General features: G+C 64.3%; 1 long non-coding RNA gene across 1 annotated transcript; it reads right to left on the reverse strand.

The window, feature by feature from the left end:
* Positions 1-1,906: 1,906 nt before the first annotated feature.
* Positions 1,907-14,496, reverse strand: LOC139358548 (uncharacterized). Its single transcript, XR_011613695.1, has 4 exons — positions 14,351-14,496; positions 10,450-10,577; positions 6,554-6,681; positions 1,907-2,774 (listed from the first exon to the last, which is right to left on the reverse strand). It is a non-coding gene; the product is annotated as an uncharacterized lncRNA (long non-coding RNA).
* Positions 14,497-19,640: the final 5,144 nt, after the last annotated feature.

Below are 19,640 nucleotides of genomic sequence, written 5' to 3' on the forward strand. Positions count from 1 at the left end.
CGCTCAGGGTAAGCACAAGACCAGGGCAGAGCCAGGGAAGGGGCAGGGCCATGGTAGGGCCAGGAGAGGGACGCGCGAAGGCAGAGCAAGATTAAACCAGGGACAGGATACCTTCAAATACACTTCAGGGCCAGGGTCAGGCCAGGGCCAGGGCCAGGGCCATGGCACGACCAGGGTCAGGAGCAGTGGTCAATGCCGGGCCAAGGCCAGAGCAAGGACCAGGTTTGCTCTAGGGCCAGTGTGAGGGCCAAGGCGGGGTCAGGGCGGGGCCAAAAGCAGGGCAGAGCCAGGGCAGGGTGGAGCAGGCCCAGGGTAGCACTGGGTAAAGGCAGGGCATGACCAACCAGGGCAGGTCTATGGCTGTGGCAGGGCCAGGGCCAGGGCCAGGGCCAGGGCCAGGGCCAAGGCAGGGCCAAGACAGTGACAGCTCCAGGGCAGGGCCGGGGTTAGGACCACGGACATGTCCAAGGCCAGTGCCAGGGGAAGGGCAGGGGCAGGGGCAGGGCCAGGGTCATCTAAGAACCAAGGACAAAGCCAGGCCCAAAGCAGGGCCAGGACAGGTACCTGGCAGGGCTAGGGTCTGGGACAGGGCCATGGCAGGGCCAGGGCCACAACCAGGTCTGTGCTATGGCCAGGTCCAGCACAGCGCCCAGGCAAGGCTAGGGTGAAGGCCAAGGTAGGGCCAGCGCAGGGTCAAAGCTAGAGTACGGCCAAGGCAGGACCAGGGCAGGCAAGGCAGGGCCAGGGAAGCATAGGGCCAAGGCAGGCCAGGGCCAGGACAGTGCCAAGACCTGAGCAGGGCCAGGGAACAGCCAGGGCAGGGACAGGGCCATGGCCATGGCCTGGGCAGGACCAGGTTCGGGACAGGAGCAAAACAAGGGCAACAACAGTGCAGGTTCTCGGCACAGCCAGGGTCCAGGACAGTGTCAGGGCAGGGCCAAGGCAGTGTCTGGGCCATGGGAAGAAGAGCAACAGGGCGGGGGCTTCTCCAGTGACAGGACCAGAGTCAGGGCAAGGGCCAGGGCAGTGCAAGGCCAGGGTAGGGTCAGGCATTTCACGGTCAAGGCCAGGGGTGAACCAGGGCAAAGTCTGAAGCAGGGCAGGGCCAGGGCCAGGACAGGTCCAGGGCAGGTCCATGACAGGGCCAGGGGCTGCGTAAGGGCAAGGACAGGGCCAGAGCAAGGTAAGGGTCAGGGCCAAGGCCAGGATAGGGACAGGGCAAGAAATATGGCAGGACCAAGGGCAATGCCAAGGCCAGGGCTGAGTCAGGGCAGGGCAGGGCATGGAATGGCCAGCGCAGGACACGACCAAAGGCGGTCCATAGAAAGAGCAGGGCTCATGCCAGGAAAGGACCAGGCTAGTGCCAAGTCTGAGGTAGTGTCATGGCATGCACAGGGCGGGGCCAGGGCCGGAATCGAGCCAGGGCACAGCCAAGGCAGGGTAGGGCAGGGCAATGCCACAGCCGGGTCAGTACTAGGACAGGGCAGAACAGGGCAAGGTGATGGTAGGGGCAGGACAAGGACACGCCAAGGCAGAGCCAGGTCACTCCAGGGCCAGGACACCTCCAAGTCCACTTCAGGGCCAGGGCTATGAAGGACAAAGGCCAGGGCCAGGGTCAGGGCCAGGTCTGGGTTAGGGCCAGGTCCAGAGCAGGGCCTAGCGAAGACTAGGGTGAGGGACAAGGTAGGGCCAGGGCAGGCTGATGACACATCCAGTGCATGGCAGGGTAGGGTGGTGGCAAGACCAGGGGCAGACCACTGCCAACTCAGGGCCAGGGAAAGGCCATGGCCAGGGCACAGCCAGGAAAGGGTCTGGGTCAGGGCCAGGACCAAGGCAGAGCAGGGCCAGGGCCATGGCAGAGTCAGGCCAAGTCCTTGACAGGACCAGGTTCCAGGCCAGGGCCAGGGCAGAGGCACGGGCAGGGTCTGGATAAGGGCAAGGCCAGGGATACGGTAGGACCAGGGCTAGGGCCAGGGCCCGGGCTAAGCCAGAACAAGGCCAGGGCCAGGCCATAGTGAGGACAGGGCAAAGGCCAAGGCAGGGTCAGAGCAGGTCCAGGGAGAGGCCAGTGCCAGGCAGGGCCAGGGCACAACCAGGGCAGTGTAAGGCAGGTCAATGGCACCACTGAGCCATGACAGGGCAAAGTCAGTGCCAGGAGAGGGCACAACAGGCAGGGCCACGGTGGGGCCAGGGCAGGGATGGGCCAAGGCAGGGCCAGAACAAATCTGGGCCAGGACACGTCCAAGGCCAGGTCAAGGCCAGAACAGGAGCAGGACCATGACCACTAGCAGGGCCAGTGCCATGACAGGACCAGGGTCAGGACAAGAGGCAGGGCCAGAGCCAAGGCCGGGCCAGCACAGGTTCAGGGAAAGGCCAGTGCAAAGGCAAAACCAGGATGGGATCGGAGCAGGGCAGGGCCGAGACAGTCCACGTAACAGTAGGGTAGGGCAGGGCCAGGGCAAGGCAGGGCAGTACAGGGCCAGGTCCACGGCAGTGGCAGGGCAAAGCCAGGCCCATTGCCAATGCAACAGCCCACCCTACAAGGCTTCTACCACCTGGCCACTGCCGCAGCCCGGCCATCGCTGTAAGCCTCACCCCCAACCCTGGCTGCAGCCGCCTGACCTCCTAGCGTGGTCACTCTCCTACCGTTCCAGCACGCTGCAGTCTCCGTCACTGCCACCCACCCTCAGCGAGGCAAGCCGTGGTGTCTCAGGCTCCAGGTGTCTCCTCCTCCTCCTGGCACAGAGCAGCTGGGCGGGCAAAGCCACAAAAGCCTAGAGGAAGATGCGAGGGGAGGTAGCATTAAGAGCCTCAACTTAACACCCTTCCCTGGCCCTGCCGCTGCCCTGGCCCTTCCCATCTTCAGGCCTTACCAAGGCCCTACCCTGGTCCTGACCCTGCCCTGGACTGGTCCTGACCCTGTCCCCCTACCCCAGAGAAGTGCAAGGGCAGAATCAGGGAAGGGCCGGGGCAAATAAGGGACAGGGCACATCCAAATCCAAGAAAACGCCAGGGCCATGACAGAGCCAGGGCGAGTCCTTGGCAAGGCCACGTTCCAGGCCAGGGCCAGGAAAGGGTCAAGGCAGGGTCACTGTATGGCCAAGGTCCAGGTCAAAGCCAGAGCAGTGGCAGGGGCAGGCCTGCATAAGGGCAGGACCAGGGCCAGGGCCAGGGCCAGGGCTGTGCCACGACAGAACAAGAGCAGAGCAAGGCAGGACCAGAGCCAGGCATTAGAGAGAGTAGGGCAAATGCCAAGGCAAGGCCAGGGCAGTGCCAGGGCTGAGGCAAGGTCAGGGAAGGTCCACGGCTGAGTCAGTGCTAGAACCAAGACAAGAGCAAAGGCCGGGGCAGATCTAGGGCACAAGCAAGGCAGGCTAGGGCAGGGCAAGAGCAAGACCAGGCAACGGCAGGGCCAGCCCAGGATAGAACAGGGTACAGGCAGGGCAGGGCCAGGGCCACAGCTGGGGCAGGACAAGGACCAGGATCAGAGTCCAGGCCAGAGCAAGGGTATGGCCAGGGCAGAGGTAGGGCCAGAGGCAGGGTATAGGCAGGGCCAAGGCAGGTCCATTGCAGGGCCGGGGTTCAGACCAGGGCCGGGGCAGGGCCGGGGCAGGGCCGGGGCAGGGCCAGGGCCAGGACCAGGAAAGGGCAATGTCAGGAACACGGCCATGGCCAACTTAGCTAGAGCCAGGACAGAGACAGGGTCAGGGGTGGGGCCAGAATAGCATGCCAGGATAGGGTCAGCGCAAATTAGGGCCAGGACAGGGTCAGGAGGAGGGCTGGGCCAGGGTATGGCCTTAAGTAGCCAAGAGCCAGGTCCAGGGTCCATGCCAGTGCCAGCGCCGGCCCAGGGCAGGGGCAGGGCCATGGCCAGGTCTGGGACAAGGCTGGGGCAGGGTCAAGTTCTCGCTCAGGGTAAGCACAAGACCAGGGCACAGCCAGGGAAGGGGCAGGGCCATGGTAGGGCCAGGAGAGGGACGCGCGAAGGCAGAGCAAGATTAAACCAGGGACAGGATACCTTCAAATACACTTCAGGGCCAGGGTCAGGCCAGGGCCAGGGCCAGGGCCATGGCACGACCAGGGTCAGGAGCAGTGGTCAATGCCGGGCCAAGGCCAGAGCAAGGACCAGGTTTGCTCTAGGGCCAGTGTGAGGGCCAAGGCGGGGTCAGGGCGGGGCCAAAAGCAGGGCAGAGCCAGGGCAGGGTGGAGCAGGCCCAGGGTAGCACTGGGTAAAGGCAGGGCATGACCAACCAGGGCAGGTCTATGGCTGTGGCAGGGCCAGGGCCAGGGCCAGGGCCAGGGCCAGGGCCAAGGCAGGGCCAAGACAGTGACAGCTCCAGGGCAGGGCCGGGGTTAGGACCACGGACATGTCCAAGGCCAGTGCCAGGGGAAGGGCAGGGGCAGGGGCAGGGCCAGGGTCATCTAAGAACCAAGGACAAAGCCAGGCCCAAAGCAGGGCCAGGACAGGTACCTGGCAGGGCTAGGGTCTGGGACAGGGCCATGGCAGGGCCAGGGCCACAACCAGGTCTGTGCTATGGCCAGGTCCAGCACAGCGCCCAGGCAAGGCTAGGGTGAAGGCCAAGGTAGGGCCAGCGCAGGGTCAAAGCTAGAGTACGGCCAAGGCAGGACCAGGGCAGGCAAGGCAGGGCCAGGGAAGCATAGGGCCAAGGCAGGCCAGGGCCAGGACAGTGCCAAGACCTGAGCAGGGCCAGGGAACAGCCAGGGCAGGGACAGGGCCATGGCCATGGCCTGGGCAGGACCAGGTTCGGGACAGGAGCAAAACAAGGGCAACAACAGTGCAGGTTCTCGGCACAGCCAGGGTCCAGGACAGTGTCAGGGCAGGGCCAAGGCAGTGTCTGGGCCATGGGAAGAAGAGCAACAGGGCGGGGGCTTCTCCAGTGACAGGACCAGAGTCAGGGCAAGGGCCAGGGCAGTGCAAGGCCAGGGTAGGGTCAGGCATTTCACGGTCAAGGCCAGGGGTGAACCAGGGCAAAGTCTGAAGCAGGGCAGGGCCAGGGCCAGGACAGGTCCAGGGCAGGTCCATGACAGGGCCAGGGGCTGCGTAAGGGCAAGGACAGGGCCAGAGCAAGGTAAGGGTCAGGGCCAAGGCCAGGATAGGGACAGGGCAAGAAATATGGCAGGACCAAGGGCAATGCCAAGGCCAGGGCTGAGTCAGGGCAGGGCAGGGCATGGAATGGCCAGCGCAGGACACGACCAAAGGCGGTCCATAGAAAGAGCAGGGCTCATGCCAGGAAAGGACCAGGCTAGTGCCAAGTCTGAGGTAGTGTCATGGCATGCACAGGGCGGGGCCAGGGCCGGAATCGAGCCAGGGCACAGCCAAGGCAGGGTAGGGCAGGGCAATGCCACAGCCGGGTCAGTACTAGGACAGGGCAGAACAGGGCAAGGTGATGGTAGGGGCAGGACAAGGACACGCCAAGGCAGAGCCAGGTCACTCCAGGGCCAGGACACCTCCAAGTCCACTTCAGGGCCAGGGCTATGAAGGACAAAGGCCAGGGCCAGGGTCAGGGCCAGGTCTGGGTTAGGGCCAGGTCCAGAGCAGGGCCTAGCGAAGACTAGGGTGAGGGACAAGGTAGGGCCAGGGCAGGCTGATGACACATCCAGTGCATGGCAGGGTAGGGTGGTGGCAAGACCAGGGGCAGACCACTGCCAACTCAGGGCCAGGGAAAGGCCATGGCCAGGGCACAGCCAGGAAAGGGTCTGGGTCAGGGCCAGGACCAAGGCAGAGCAGGGCCAGGGCCATGGCAGAGTCAGGCCAAGTCCTTGACAGGACCAGGTTCCAGGCCAGGGCCAGGGCAGAGGCAGGGGCAGGGTCTGGATAAGGGCAAGGCCAGGGATACGGTAGGACCAGGGCTAGGGCCAGGGCCCGGGCTAAGCCAGAACAAGGCCAGGGCCAGGCCATAGTGAGGACAGGGCAAAGGCCAAGGCAGGGTCAGAGCAGGTCCAGGGAGAGGCCAGTGCCAGGCAGGGCCAGGGCACAACCAGGGCAGTGTAAGGCAGGTCAATGGCACCACTGAGCCATGACAGGGCAAAGTCAGTGCCAGGAGAGGGCGCAACAGGCAGGGCCACGGTGGGGCCAGGGCAGGGATGGGCCAAGGCAGGGCCAGAACAAATCTGGGCCAGGACACGTCCAAGGCCAGGTCAAGGCCAGAACAGGAGCAGGACCATGACCACTAGCAGGGCCAGTGCCATGACAGGACCAGAGTCAGGACAAGAGGCAGGGCCAGAGCCAAGGCCGGGCCAGCACAGGTTCAGGGAAAGGCCAGTGCAAAGGCAAAACCAGGATGGGATCGGAGCAGGGCAGGGCCGAGACAGTCCACGTAACAGTAGGGTAGGGCAGGGCCAGGACAAGGCAGGGCAGTACAGGGCCAGGTCCACGGCAGTGGCAGGGCAAAGCCAGGCCCATTGCCAATGCAACAGCCCACCCTACAAGGCTTCTACCACCTGGCCACTGCCGCAGCCCGGCCATCGCTGTAAGCCTCACCCCCAACCCTGGCTGCAGCCGCCTGACCTCCTAGCGTGGTCACTCTCCTACCGTTCCAGCACGCTGCAGTCTCCGTCACTGCCACCCACCCTCAGCGAGGCAAGCCGTGGTGTCACAGGCTACAGGTGTCTCCTCCTCCTCCTGGCACAGAGCAGCTGAGCGGGCAAAGCCACAAAAGCCTAGAGGAAGATGCGAGGGGAGGTAGCATTAAGAGCCTCAACTTAACACCCTTCCCTGGCCCTGCCGCTGCCCTGGCCCTTCCCATCTTCAGGCCTTACCAAGGCCCTACCCTGGTCCTGACCCTGCCCTGGACTGGTCCTGACCCTGTCCCCCTACCCCAGAGAAGTGCAAGGGCAGAATCAGGGAAGGGCCGGGGCAAATAAGGGACAGGGCACATCCAAATCCAAGAAAACGCCAGGGCCATGACAGAGCCAGGGCGAGTCCTTGGCAAGGCCACGTTCCAGGCCAGGGCCAGGAAAGGGTCAAGGCAGGGTCACTGTATGGCCAAGGTCCAGGTCAAAGCCAGAGCAGTGGCAGGGGCAGGCCTGCATAAGGGCAGGACCAGGGCCAGGGCCAGGGCCAGGGCTGTGCCACGACAGAACAAGAGCAGAGCAAGGCAGGACCAGAGCCAGGCATTAGAGAGAGTAGGGCAAATGCCAAGGCAAGGCCAGGGCAGTGCCAGGGCTGAGGCAAGGTCAGGGAAGGTCCACGGCTGAGTCAGTGCTAGAACCAAGACAAGAGCAAAGGCCGGGGCAGATCTAGGGCACAAGCAAGGCAGGCTAGGGCAGGGCAAGAGCAAGACCAGGCAACGGCAGGGCCAGCCCAGGATAGAACAGGATACAGGCAGGGCAGGGCCAGGGCCACAGCTGGGGCAGGACAAGGACCAGGATCAGAGTCCAGGCCAGAGCAAGGGTATGGCCAGGGCAGAGGTAGGGCCAGAGGCAGGGTATAGGCAGGGCCAAGGCAGGTCCATTGCAGGGCCGGGGTTCAGACCAGGGCCGGGGCAGGGCCGGGGCAGGGCCAGGGCCAGGACCAGGAAAGGGCAATGTCAGGAACACGGCCATGGCCAACTTAGCTAGGGCCAGGACAGAGACAGGGTCAGGGGTGGGGCCAGAATAGCATGCCAGGATAGGGTCAGCGCAAATTAGGGCCAGGACAGGGTCAGGAGGAGGGCTGGGCCAGGGTATGACCTTAAGTAGCCAAGAGCCAGGTCCAGGGTCCATGCCAGTGCCAGCGCCGGCCCAGGGCAGGGGCAGGGCCATGGCCAGGTCTGGGACAAGGCTGGGGCAGGGTCAAGTTCTCGCTCAGGGTAAGCACAAGACCAGGGCAGAGCCAGGGAAGGGGCAGGGCCATGGTAGGGCCAGGAGAGGGACGCGCGAAGGCAGAGCAAGATTAAACCAGGGACAGGATACCTTCAAATACACTTCAGGGCCAGGGTCAGGCCAGGGCCAGGGCCAGGGCCATGGCACGACCAGGGTCAGGAGCAGTGGTCAATGCCGGGCCAAGGCCAGAGCAAGGACCAGGTTTGCTCTAGGGCCAGTGTGAGGGCCAAGGCGGGGTCAGGGCGGGGCCAAAAGCAGGGCAGAGCCAGGGCAGGGTGGAGCAGGCCCAGGGTAGCACTGGGTAAAGGCAGGGCATGACCAACCAGGGCAGGTCTATGGCTGTGGCAGGGCCAGGGCCAGGGCCAGGGCCAGGGCCAGGGCCAAGGCAGGGCCAAGACAGTGACAGCTCCAGGGCAGGGCCGGGGTTAGGACCACGGACATGTCCAAGGTCAGTGCCAGGGGAAGGGCAGGGGCAGGGGCAGGGCCAGGGTCATCTAAGAACCAAGGACAAAGCCAGGCCCAAAGCAGGGCCAGGACAGGTACCTGGCAGGGCTAGGGTCTGGGACAGGGCCATGGCAGGGCCAGGGCCACAACCAGGTCTGTGCTATGGCCAGGTCCAGCACAGCGCCCAGGCAAGGCTAGGGTGAAGGCCAAGGTAGGGCCAGCGCAGGGTCAAAGCTAGAGTACGGCCAAGGCAGGACCAGGGCAGGCAAGGCAGGGCCAGGGAAGCATAGGGCCAAGGCAGGCCAGGGCCAGGACAGTGCCAAGACCTGAGCAGGGCCAGGGAACAGCCAGGGCAGGGACAGGGCCATGGCCATGGCCTGGGCAGGACCAGGTTCGGGACAGGAGCAAAACAAGGGCAACAACAGTGCAGGTTCTCGGCACAGCCAGGGTCCAGGACAGTGTCAGGGCAGGGCCAAGGCAGTGTCTGGGCCATGGGAAGAAGAGCAACAGGGCGGGGGCTTCTCCAGTGACAGGACCAGAGTCAGGGCAAGGGCCAGGGCAGTGCAAGGCCAGGGTAGGGTCAGGCATTTCACGGTCAAGGCCAGGGGTGAACCAGGGCAAAGTCTGAAGCAGGGCAGGGCCAGGGCCAGGACAGGTCCAGGGCAGGTCCATGACAGGGCCAGGGGCTGCGTAAGGGCAAGGACAGGGCCAGAGCAAGGTAAGGGTCAGGGCCAAGGCCAGGATAGGGACAGGGCAAGAAATATGGCAGGACCAAGGGCAATGCCAAGGCCAGGGCTGAGTCAGGGCAGGGCAGGGCATGGAATGGCCAGCGCAGGACACGACCAAAGGCGGTCCATAGAAAGAGCAGGGCTCATGCCAGGAAAGGACCAGGCTAGTGCCAAGTCTGAGGTAGTGTCATGGCATGCACAGGGCGGGGCCAGGGCCGGAATCGAGCCAGGGCACAGCCAAGGCAGGGTAGGGCAGGGCAATGCCACAGCCGGGTCAGTACTAGGACAGGGCAGAACAGGGCAAGGTGATGGTAGGGGCAGGACAAGGACACGCCAAGGCAGAGCCAGGTCACTCCAGGGCCAGGACACCTCCAAGTCCACTTCAGGGCCAGGGCTATGAAGGACAAAGGCCAGGGCCAGGGTCAGGGCCAGGTCTGGGTTAGGGCCAGGTCCAGAGCAGGGCCTAGCGAAGACTAGGGTGAGGGACAAGGTAGGGCCAGGGCAGGCTGATGACACATCCAGTGCATGGCAGGGTAGGGTGGTGGCAAGACCAGGGGCAGACCACTGCCAACTCAGGGCCAGGGAAAGGCCATGGCCAGGGCACAGCCAGGAAAGGGTCTGGGTCAGGGCCAGGACCAAGGCAGAGCAGGGCCAGGGCCATGGCAGAGTCAGGCCAAGTCCTTGACAGGACCAGGTTCCAGGCCAGGGCCAGGGCAGAGGCACGGGCAGGGTCTGGATAAGGGCAAGGCCAGGGATACGGTAGGACCAGGGCTAGGGCCAGGGCCCGGGCTAAGCCAGAACAAGGCCAGGGCCAGGCCATAGTGAGGACAGGGCAAAGGCCAAGGCAGGGTCAGAGCAGGTCCAGGGAGAGGCCAGTGCCAGGCAGGGCCAGGGCACAACCAGGGCAGTGTAAGGCAGGTCAATGGCACCACTGAGCCATGACAGGGCAAAGTCAGTGCCAGGAGAGGGCACAACAGGCAGGGCCACGGTGGGGCCAGGGCAGGGATGGGCCAAGGCAGGGCCAGAACAAATCTGGGCCAGGACACGTCCAAGGCCAGGTCAAGGCCAGAACAGGAGCAGGACCATGACCACTAGCAGGGCCAGTGCCATGACAGGACCAGGGTCAGGACAAGAGGCAGGGCCAGAGCCAAGGCCGGGCCAGCACAGGTTCAGGGAAAGGCCAGTGCAAAGGCAAAACCAGGATGGGATCGGAGCAGGGCAGGGCCGAGACAGTCCACGTAACAGTAGGGTAGGGCAGGGCCAGGGCAAGGCAGGGCAGTACAGGGCCAGGTCCACGGCAGTGGCAGGGCAAAGCCAGGCCCATTGCCAATGCAACAGCCCACCCTACAAGGCTTCTACCACCTGGCCACTGCCGCAGCCCGGCCATCGCTGTAAGCCTCACCCCCAACCCTGGCTGCAGCCGCCTGACCTCCTAGCGTGGTCACTCTCCTACCGTTCCAGCACGCTGCAGTCTCCGTCACTGCCACCCACCCTCAGCGAGGCAAGCCGTGGTGTCACAGGCTCCAGGTGTCTCCTCCTCCTCCTGGCACAGAGCAGCTGGGCGGGCAAAGCCACAAAAGCCTAGAGGAAGATGCGAGGGGAGGTAGCATTAAGAGCCTCAACTTAACACCCTTCCCTGGCCCTGCCGCTGCCCTGGCCCTTCCCATCTTCAGGCCTTACCAAGGCCCTACCCTGGTCCTGACCCTGCCCTGGACTGGTCCTGACCCTGTCCCCCTACCCCAGAGAAGTGCAAGGGCAGAATCAGGGAAGGGCCGGGGCAAATAAGGGACAGGGCACATCCAAATCCAAGAAAACGCCAGGGCCATGACAGAGCCAGGGCGAGTCCTTGGCAAGGCCACGTTCCAGGCCAGGGCCAGGAAAGGGTCAAGGCAGGGTCACTGTATGGCCAAGGTCCAGGTCAAAGCCAGAGCAGTGGCAGGGGCAGGCCTGCATAAGGGCAGGACCAGGGCCAGGGCCAGGGCCAGGGCTGTGCCACGACAGAACAAGAGCAGAGCAAGGCAGGACCAGAGCCAGGCATTAGAGAGAGTAGGGCAAATGCCAAGGCAAGGCCAGGGCAGTGCCAGGGCTGAGGCAAGGTCAGGGAAGGTCCACGGCTGAGTCAGTGCTAGAACCAAGACAAGAGCAAAGGCCGGGGCAGATCTAGGGCACAAGCAAGGCAGGCTAGGGCAGGGCAAGAGCAAGACCAGGCAACGGCAGGGCCAGCCCAGGATAGAACAGGGTACAGGCAGGGCAGGGCCAGGGCCACAGCTGGGGCAGGACAAGGACCAGGATCAGAGTCCAGGCCAGAGCAAGGGTATGGCCAGGGCAGAGGTAGGGCCAGAGGCAGGGTATAGGCAGGGCCAAGGCAGGTCCATTGCAGGGCCGGGGTTCAGACCAGGGCCGGGGCAGGGCCGGGGCAGGGCCGGGGCAGGGCCAGGGCCAGGACCAGGAAAGGGCAATGTCAGGAACACGGCCATGGCCAACTTAGCTAGAGCCAGGACAGAGACAGGGTCAGGGGTGGGGCCAGAATAGCATGCCAGGATAGGGTCAGCGCAAATTAGGGCCAGGACAGGGTCAGGAGGAGGGCTGGGCCAGGGTATGGCCTTAAGTAGCCAAGAGCCAGGTCCAGGGTCCATGCCAGTGCCAGCGCCGGCCCAGGGCAGGGGCAGGGCCATGGCCAGGTCTGGGACAAGGCTGGGGCAGGGTCAAGTTCTCGCTCAGGGTAAGCACAAGACCAGGGCAGAGCCAGGGAAGGGGCAGGGCCATGGTAGGGCCAGGAGAGGGACGCGCGAAGGCAGAGCAAGATTAAACCAGGGACAGGATACCTTCAAATACACTTCAGGGCCAGGGTCAGGCCAGGGCCAGGGCCAGGGCCATGGCACGACCAGGGTCAGGAGCAGTGGTCAATGCCGGGCCAAGGCCAGAGCAAGGACCAGGTTTGCTCTAGGGCCAGTGTGAGGGCCAAGGCGGGGTCAGGGCGGGGCCAAAAGCAGGGCAGAGCCAGGGCAGGGTGGAGCAGGCCCAGGGTAGCACTGGGTAAAGGCAGGGCATGACCAACCAGGGCAGGTCTATGGCTGTGGCAGGGCCAGGGCCAGGGCCAGGGCCAGGGCCAAGGCAGGGCCAAGACAGTGACAGCTCCAGGGCAGGGCCGGGGTTAGGACCACGGACATGTCCAAGGCCAGTGCCAGGGGAAGGGCAGGGGCAGGGGCAGGGCCAGGGTCATCTAAGAACCAAGGACAAAGCCAGGCCCAAAGCAGGGCCAGGACAGGTACCTGGCAGGGCTAGGGTCTGGGACAGGGCCATGGCAGGGCCAGGGCCACAACCAGGTCTGTGCTATGGCCAGGTCCAGCACAGCGCCCAGGCAAGGCTAGGGTGAAGGCCAAGGTAGGGCCAGCGCAGGGTCAAAGCTAGAGTACGGCCAAGGCAGGACCAGGGCAGGCAAGGCAGGGCCAGGAAAGCATAGGGCCAAGGCAGGCCAGGGCCAGGACAGTGCCAAGACCTGAGCAGGGCCAGGGAACAGCCAGGGCAGGGACAGGGCCATGGCCATGGCCTGGGCAGGACCAGGTTCGGGACAGGAGCAAAACAAGGGCAACAACAGTGCAGGTTCTCGGCACAGCCAGGGTCCAGGACAGTGTCAGGGCAGGGCCAAGGCAGTGTCTGGGCCATGGGAAGAAGAGCAACAGGGCGGGGGCTTCTCCAGTGACAGGACCAGAGTCAGGGCAAGGGCCAGGGCAGTGCAAGGCCAGGGTAGGGTCAGGTATTTCACGGTCAAGGCCAGGGGTGAACCAGGGCAAAGTCTGAAGCAGGGCAGGGCCAGGGCCAGGACAGGTCCAGGGCAGGTCCATGACAGGGCCAGGGGCTGCGTAAGGGCAAGGACAGGGCCAGAGCAAGGTAAGGGTCAGGGCCAAGGCCAGGATAGGGACAGGGCAAGAAATATGGCAGGACCAAGGGCAATGCCAAGGCCAGGGCTGAGTCAGGGCAGGGCAGGGCATGGAATGGCCAGCGCAGGACACGACCAAAGGCGGTCCATAGAAAGAGCAGGGCTCATGCCAGGAAAGGACCAGGCTAGTGCCAAGTCTGAGGTAGTGTCATGGCATGCACAGGGCGGGGCCAGGGCCGGAATCGAGCCAGGGCACAGCCAAGGCAGGGTAGGGCAGGGCAATGCCACAGCCGGGTCAGTACTAGGACAGGGCAGAACAGGGCAAGGTGATGGTAGGGGCAGGACAAGGACACGCCAAGGCAGAGCCAGGTCACTCCAGGGCCAGGACACCTCCAAGTCCACTTCAGGGCCAGGGCTATGAAGGACAAAGGCCAGGGCCAGGGTCAGGGCCAGGTCTGGGTTAGGGCCAGGTCCAGAGCAGGGCCTAGCGAAGACTAGGGTGAGGGACAAGGTAGGGCCAGGGCAGGCTGATGACACATCCAGTGCATGGCAGGGTAGGGTGGTGGCAAGACCAGGGGCAGACCACTGCCAACTCAGGGCCAGGGAAAGGCCATGGCCAGGGCACAGCCAGGAAAGGGTCTGGGTCAGGGCCAGGACCAAGGCAGAGCAGGGCCAGGGCCATGGCAGAGTCAGGCCAAGTCCTTGACAGGACCAGGTTCCAGGCCAGGGCCAGGGCAGAGGCAGGGGCAGGGTCTGGATAAGGGCAAGGCCAGGGATACGGTAGGACCAGGGCTAGGGCCAGGGCCCGGGCTAAGCCAGAACAAGGCCAGGGCCAGGCCATAGTGAGGACAGGGCAAAGGCCAAGGCAGGGTCAGAGCAGGTCCAGGGAGAGGCCAGTGCCAGGCAGGGCCAGGGCACAACCAGGGCAGTGTAAGGCAGGTCAATGGCACCACTGAGCCATGACAGGGCAAAGTCAGTGCCAGGAGAGGGCACAACAGGCAGGGCCACGGTGGGGCCAGGGCAGGGATGGGCCAAGGCAGGGCCAGAACAAATCTGGGCCAGGACACGTCCAAGGCCAGGTCAAGGCCAGAACAGGAGCAGGACCATGACCACTAGCAGGGCCAGTGCCATGACAGGACCAGGGTCAGGACAAGAGGCAGGGCCAGAGCCAAGGCCGGGCCAGCACAGGTTCAGGGAAAGGCCAGTGCAAAGGCAAAACCAGGATGGGATCGGAGCAGGGCAGGGCCGAGACAGTCCACGTAACAGTAGGGTAGGGCAGGGCCAGGGCAAGGCAGGGCAGTACAGGGCCAGGTCCACGGCAGTGGCAGGGCAAAGCCAGGCCCATTGCCAATGCAACAGCCCACCCTACAAGGCTTCTACCACCTGGCCACTGCCGCAGCCCGGCCATCGCTGTAAGCCTCACCCCCAACCCTGGCTGCAGCCGCCTGACCTCCTAGCGTGGTCACTCTCCTACCGTTCCAGCACGCTGCAGTCTCCGTCACTGCCACCCACCCTCAGCGAGGCAAGCCGTGGTGTCACAGGCTACAGGTGTCTCCTCCTCCTCCTGGCACAGAGCAGCTGGGCGGGCAAAGCCACAAAAGCCTAGAGGAAGATGCGAGGGGAGGTAGCATTAAGAGCCTCAACTTAACACCCTTCCCTGGCCCTGCCGCTGCCCTGGCCCTTCCCATCTTCAGGCCTTACCAAGGCCCTACCCTGGTCCTGACCCTGCCCTGGACTGGTCCTGACCCTGTCCCCCTACCCCAGAGAAGTGCAAGGGCAGAATCAGGGAAGGGCCGGGGCAAATAAGGGACAGGGCACATCCAAATCCAAGAAAACGCCAGGGCCATGACAGAGCCAGGGCGAGTCCTTGGCAAGGCCACGTTCCAGGCCAGGGCCAGGAAAGGGTCAAGGCAGGGTCACTGTATGGCCAAGGTCCAGGTCAAAGCCAGAGCAGTGGCAGGGGCAGGCCTGCATAAGGGCAGGACCAGGGCCAGGGCCAGGGCCAGGGCTGTGCCACGACAGAACAAGAGCAGAGCAAGGCAGGACCAGAGCCAGGCATTAGAGAGAGTAGGGCAAATGCCAAGGCAAGGCCAGGGCAGTGCCAGGGCTGAGGCAAGGTCAGGGAAGGTCCACGGCTGAGTCAGTGCTAGAACCAAGACAAGAGCAAAGGCCGGGGCAGATCTAGGGCACAAGCAAGGCAGGCTAGGGCAGGGCAAGAGCAAGACCAGGCAACGGCAGGGCCAGCCCAGGATAGAACAGGGTACAGGCAGGGCAGGGCCAGGGCCACAGCTGGGGCAGGACAAGGACCAGGATCAGAGTCCAGGCCAGAGCAAGGGTATGGCCAGGGCAGAGGTAGGGCCAGAGGCAGGGTATAGGCAGGGCCAAGGCAGGTCCATTGCAGGGCCGGGGTTCAGACCAGGGCCGGGGCAGGGCCGGGGCAGGGCCGGGGCAGGGCCAGGGCCAGGACCAGGAAAGGGCAATGTCAGGAACACGGCCATGGCCAACTTAGCTAGAGCCAGGACAGAGACAGGGTCAGGGGTGGGGCCAGAATAGCATGCCAGGATAGGGTTAGCGCAAATTAGGGCCAGGACAGGGTCAGGAGGAGGGCTGGGCCAGGGTATGGCCTTAAGTAGCCAAGAGCCAGGTCCAGGGTCCATGCCAGTGCCAGCGCCGGCCCAGGGCAGGGGCAGGGCCATGGCCAGGTCTGGGACAAGGCTGGGGCAGGGTCAAGTTCTCGCTCAGGGTAAGCACAAGACCAGGGCAGAGCCAGGGAAGGGGCAGGGCCATGGTAGGGCCAGGAGAGGGACGCGCGAAGGCAGAGCAAGATTAAACCAGGGACAGGATACCTTCAAATACACTTCAGGGCCAGGGTCAGGCCAGGGCCAGGGCCAGGGCCATGGCACGACCAGGGTCAGGAGCAGTGGTCAATGCCGGGCCAAGGCCAGAGCAAGGACCAGGTTTGCTCTAGGGCCAGTGTGAGGGCCAAGGCGGGGTCAGGGCGGGGCCAAAAGCAGGGCAGAGCCAGGGCAGGGTGGAGCAGGCCCAGGGTAGCACTGGGTAAAGGCAGGGCATGACCAACCAGGGCAGGTCTATGGCTGTGGCAGGGCCAGGGCCAGGGCCAGGGCCAGGGCCAGGGCCAAGGCAGGGCCAAGACAGTGACAGCTCCAGGGCAGGGCCGGGGTTAGGACCACGGACATGTCCAAGGCCAGTGCCAGGGGAAGGGCAGGGGCAGGGGCAGGGCCAGGGTCATCTAAGAACCAAGGACAAAGCCAGGCCCAAAGCAGGGCCAGGACAGGTACCTGGCAGGGCTAGGGTCTGGGACAGGGCCATGGCAGGGCCAGGGCCACAACCAGGTCTGTGCTATGGCCAGGTCCAGCACAGCGCCCAGGCAAGGCTAGGGTGAAGGCCAAGGTAGGGCCAGCGCAGGGTCAAAGCTAGAGTACGGCCAAGGCAGGACCAGGGCAGGCAAGGCAGGGCCAGGAAAGCATAGGGCCAAGGCAGGCCAGGGCCAGGACAGTGCCAAGACCTGAGCAGGGCCAGGGAACAGCCAGGGCAGGGACAGGGCCATGGCCATGGCCTGGGCAGGACCAGGTTCGGGACAGGAGCAAAACAAGGGCAACAACAGTGCAGGTTCTCGGCACAGCCAGGGTCCAGGACAGTGTCAGGGCAGGGCCAAGGCAGTGTCTGGGCCATGGGAAGAAGAGCAACAGGGCGGGGGCTTCTCCAGTGACAGGACCAGAGTCAGGGCAAGGGCCAGGGCAGTGCAAGGCCAGGGTAGGGTCAGGCATTTCACGGTCAAGGCCAGGGGTGAACCAGGGCAAAGTCTGAAGCAGGGCAGGGCCAGGGCCAGGACAGGTCCAGGGCAGGTCCATGACAGGGCCAGGGGCTGCGTAAGGGCAAGGACAGGGCCAGAGCAAGGTAAGGGTCAGGGCCAAGGCCAGGATAGGGACAGGGCAAGAAATATGGCAGGACCAAGGGCAATGCCAAGGCCAGGGCTGAGTCAGGGCAGGGCAGGGCATGGAATGGCCAGCGCAGGACACGACCAAAGGCGGTCCATAGAAAGAGCAGGGCTCATGCCAGGAAAGGACCAGGCTAGTGCCAAGTCTGAGGTAGTGTCATGGCATGCACAGGGCGGGGCCAGGGCCGGAATCGAGCCAGGGCACAGCCAAGGCAGGGTAGGGCAGGGCAATGCCACAGCCGGGTCAGTACTAGGACAGGGCAGAACAGGGCAAGGTGATGGTAGGGGCAGGACAAGGACACGCCAAGGCAGAGCCAGGTCACTCCAGGGCCAGGACACCTCCAAGTCCACTTCAGGGCCAGGGCTATGAAGGACAAAGGCCAGGGCCAGGGTCAGGGCCAGGTCTGGGTTAGGGCCAGGTCCAGAGCAGGGCCTAGCGAAGACTAGGGTGAGGGACAAGGTAGGGCCAGGGCAGGCTGATGACACATCCAGTGCATGGCAGGGTAGGGTGGTGGCAAGACCAGGGGCAGACCACTGCCAACTCAGGGCCAGGGAAAGGCCATGGCCAGGGCACAGCCAGGAAAGGGTCTGGGTCAGGGCCAGGACCAAGGCAGAGCAGGGCCAGGGCCATGGCAGAGTCAGGCCAAGTCCTTGACAGGACCAGGTTCCAGGCCAGGGCCAGGGCAGAGGCACGGGCAGGGTCTGGATAAGGGCAAGGCCAGGGATACGGTAGGACCAGGGCTAGGGCCAGGGCCCGGGCTAAGCCAGAACAAGGCCAGGGCCAGGCCATAGTGAGGACAGGGCAAAGGCCAAGGCAGGGTCAGAGCAGGTCCAGGGAGAGGCCAGTGCCAGGCAGGGCCAGGGCACAACCAGGGCAGTGTAAGGCAGGTCAATGGCACCACTGAGCCATGACAGGGCAAAGTCAGTGCCAGGAGAGGGCACAACAGGCAGGGCCACGGTGGGGCCAGGGCAGGGATGGGCCAAGGCAGGGCCAGAACAAATCTGGGCCAGGACACGTCCAAGGCCAGGTCAAGGCCAGAACAGGAGCAGGACCATGACCACTAGCAGGGCCAGTGCCATGACAGGACCAGGGTCAGGACAAGAGGCAGGGCCAGAGCCAAGGCCGGGCCAGCACAGGTTCAGGGAAAGGCCAGTGCAAAGGCAAAACCAGGATGGGATCGGAGCAGGGCAGGGCCGAGACAGTCCACGTAACAGTAGGGTAGGGCAGGGCCAGGGCAAGGCAGGGCAGTACAGGGCCAGGTCCACGGCAGTGGCAGGGCAAAGCCAGGCCCATTGCCAATGCAACAGCCCACCCTACAAGGCTTCTACCACCTGGCCACTGCCGCAGCCCGGCCATCGCTGTAAGCCTCACCCCCAACCCTGGCTGCAGCCGCCTGACCTCCTAGCGTGGTCACTCTCCTACCGTTCCAGCACGCTGCAGTCTCCGTCACTGCCACCCACCCTCAGCGAGGCAAGCCGTGGTGTCTCAGGCTCCAGGTGTCTCCTCCTCCTCCTGGCACAGAGCAGCTGGGCGGGCAAAGCCACAAAAGCCTAGAGGAAGATGCGAGGGGAGGTAGCATTAAGAGCCTCAACTTAACACCCTTCCCTGGCCCTGCCGCTGCCCTGGCCCTTCCCATCTTCAGGCCTTACCAAGGCCCTACCCTGGTCCTGACCCTGCCCTGGACTGGTCCTGACCCTGTCCCCCTACCCCAGAGAAGTGCAAGGGCAGAATCAGGGAAGGGCCGGGGCAAATAAGGGACAGGGCACATCCAAATCCAAGAAAACGCCAGGGCCATGACAGAGCCAGGGCGAGTCCTTGGCAAGGCCACGTTCCAGGCCAGGGCCAGGAAAGGGTCAAGGCAGGGTCACTGTATGGCCAAGGTCCAGGTCAAAGCCAGAGCAGTGGCAGGGGCAGGCCTGCATAAGGGCAGGACCAGGGCCAGGGCCAGGGCCAGGGCTGTGCCACGACAGAACAAGAGCAGAGCAAGGCAGGACCAGAGCCAGGCATTAGAGAGAGTAGGGCAAATGCCAAGGCAAGGCCAGGGCAGTGCCAGGGCTGAGGCAAGGTCAGGGAAGGTCCACGGCTGAGTCAGTGCTAGAACCAAGACAAGAGCAAAGGCCGGGGCAGATCTAGGGCACAAGCAAGGCAGGCTAGGGCAGGGCAAGAGCAAGACCAGGCAACGGCAGGGCCAGCCCAGGATAGAACAGGGTACAGGCAGGGCAGGGCCAGGGCCACAGCTGGGGCAGGACAAGGACCAGGATCAGAGTCCAGGCCAGAGCAAGGGTATGGCCAGGGCAGAGGTAGGGCCAGAGGCAGGGTATAGGCAGGGCCAAGGCAGGTCCATTGCAGGGCCGGGGTTCAGACCAGGGCCGGGGCAGGGCCGGGGCAGGGCCAGGGCCAGGACCAGGAAAGGGCAATGTCAGGAACACGGCCATGGCCAACTTAGCTAGGGCCAGGACAGAGACAGGGTCAGGGGTGGGGCCAGAATAGCATGCCAGGATAGGGTCAGCGCAAATTAGGGCCAGGACAGGGTCAGGAGGAGGGCTGGGCCAGGGTATGGCCTTAAGTAGCCAAGAGCCAGGTCCAGGGTCCATGCCAGTGCCAGCGCCGGCCCAGGGCAGGGGCAGGGCCATGGCCAGGTCTGGGACAAGGCTGGGGCAGGGTCAAGTTCTCACTCAGGGTAAGCACAAGACCAGGGCAGAGCCAGGGAAGGGGCAGGGCTATGGTAGGGCCAGGAGAGGGACGCGCGAAGGCAGAGCAAGATTAAACCAGGGACAGGATACCTTCAAATACACTTCAGGGCCA

Source organism: Macaca nemestrina, chromosome 15 (assembly GCF_043159975.1).
Source record: "Macaca nemestrina isolate mMacNem1 chromosome 15, mMacNem.hap1, whole genome shotgun sequence".
NCBI lineage: Eukaryota > Metazoa > Chordata > Mammalia > Primates > Cercopithecidae > Macaca > Macaca nemestrina.